This window comes from Galeopterus variegatus, unplaced genomic scaffold (assembly GCF_000696425.1).
Source record: "Galeopterus variegatus unplaced genomic scaffold, G_variegatus-3.0.2 Scaffold6262, whole genome shotgun sequence".
Taxonomy (NCBI): domain Eukaryota; kingdom Metazoa; phylum Chordata; class Mammalia; order Dermoptera; family Cynocephalidae; genus Galeopterus; species Galeopterus variegatus.
This window is the reverse complement of record NW_007732373.1, coordinates 59,618-61,955: the sequence shown is the minus strand read 5'-3', so window position 1 is coordinate 61,955 and position 2,338 is coordinate 59,618.

The following is a 2,338-nucleotide window of genomic DNA, read 5'->3' as shown; positions in this document are numbered from 1 at the left end:
CCACACTGTTCTCAGCTTTTAGCTCTTGCAGGGAGTGGTTCTCGCACCCAGCACGCTCCGATTACCAGGGTGACCTAAGCAGCTGCTGCAAGTCTCCTCCTCGGCTGAGCCCATGGGCGGGCAACATGAGAGGAGCCTGCAGGCAGGCCCTCCCTCTGCCGCTTCAGCCCTGATGCCTCCAGGCCATTCTGGTACCCAGCATGGGAACCAGGGGCAGAGGGTGAAGATCATTGATTTAATTTGCTTAATGTACCTGGTGCTTCCTGGGATGTGAGGAACCTTCCCAGAGCCAGGGAGGCCCCACTTGCCTTAGCCCTTTGCCTAAGGACCCCCGTGGAGGGGGCTGGACTAGGCATATGTCACCCCAATAAAGAGGAATGCATTGAGAAGAGCCCCACATTCCCCTTGACAGGGGTCAGAAACTCAAATGCTTTCAGAGGGCTCAGCAGGCACCAGGAGAGGAATGATCTGCTTGCAGGTTCGATGCTTTGCATGTAAATGGTTCGTGCCAGTCTTCAGTTCCACAGGGGAATATATGCACACTGTGTTGATAGGTCTTCTAGTGTTTTAAGAGAACTTTAAAATTCAGAATTTGTTGTGGAATCTCCCAGGTTTTAAATGTTGACAACCAGGTCAAATTTTAAAAGAACATTGTGTGGTTTAAACAAAACACATCCAAGAACCACACTGTGGGCCAAGAGACAGGAGTGGGGCGTTAACAGTGGGGCCCGGTTTTCCAGTGCCCGCTCTCCCTGTACCATGATGTGCCCCCATGGGAGGCCCCTCTGTGCCAGAGGAGGGGAAGCAGGCCTCAGGACCCCAGATCCTAAAAGACAGGGCAGCATTTTCCAAATGGTGGTCCAGGGAAACCAGTTCCTAGAGCTGTTCAGACATTCTTTATTTATGGCCAAAACACTCTGGGGATCTCCAGGTTAAATAAAGCAAATCAGACTTCTTTACTGCAGGACTTCTCAGAGCCTTTAACGTGTAACAGGGTGCCTCGTGAGTACCAGGGGTGTGTGTGTGTAGCCCAGGCAATAAGCAGTGCTTCTCAAACTTATTGCACGTGGGACCCATCTTCCAGGTACACTGCATACCCATTAACTCTGAAAAGACACTACTGTTCCATAGAATGTAGTTCTAGAAATGGGACCCACCCATTTCACAGACCCAACCTTTCCAGGGTGGCTGGAGCACAGGAAGAGGCAGGGGGCAGGAGCAAAGGAGAAGCTGGACTGGTCAGGAGCACGCTTTATCCTGAGGACAGTGGGTGCCACTGAAGGGTTTTAGCCCAGGAGGGACAGGGTGGGCCAAAAGGTGAGAGAGGACAGTGAACAGGGCAGACCAGGGAGGGAGACTGGCTGGGAGGTAGCTGCTGTCTTCCAGGTAAGAGGCTCAGGGCTGAGTGGGGCCTGAGGCCGGGGAGCTGGTGCAGAGCAGATGGACCTCAGGGGGATTTTGGAAAAGGAATGACTGTTCAGGACTTGGTGACTGGAAGGCTGTGGGGGTGGGAGGGGGGCAAGAAAGGAGGTGCGGACAAGACCAGAGGAGAGTTAAATGGGCAGAGCCCAGACAAAGGCACCAGGCCCCAGGGGAGGGGGAGGTGCTTGGAGCCCAGGCTGAGGGGCAGTCCCCTCCATGTCCCCTGAACCACAGCCCATCTCCTTGGGAAACCAGGCTCAAGCCAACTTCAGTCACCTAGGGTTCCCATGGCAACCGCAGGAGAGTCGCAGCCGAGCACCTGGGCAAGCAGGAAGCAAAGAAGTGGGTCAGGGGAGAAGCCTTCTGGCCTCATCAGTGCCCTATGGGCCCCAGAGGCTCAAAACCTGGCCACTCCTTCCCCAGGGAATCTGGCAGTGCCCAAAGCAGTGGCCAGGAGGGAGGCGTGGGTTCTCACCTGGCCACTCCTTCCCCAGGGAATCTGGCAGTGCCCAAAGCAGTGGCCAGGAGGGAGGCGGGCCCTCCTGCTCCTGCTTCCTGAGGCTCCTGCTCCCAGAGGCAGGTCAGGAGGCTGGCGTGGGTTCTCGCTGCTTCAGTAAACCCCAGCACCACTCTGGGCCCAGGCCTGCGTCCACGCATCTTCAGCAGCCCTTGTCACTGCCTCTGAGAGCGAAGGCCGGGGCCATTCCCATGGCTGTCTCTCCTGCTGCCCCCACAGCCACAGACTAATTTTAGCCCTGACTTCAGGCTTGCAGCAGGGGGTGTTGGGTTGGAGAGGGCTGTGTGTGGGCCCAGCTCTAAGTGCAGGCCCTGGGAGCCCAGTGGGGGGACCAGCTGGCTGGCTCTCCCCACCCCCCGACAGAGCAGCTCAGCCAAACAGGCCCCCCTGACATCCCCT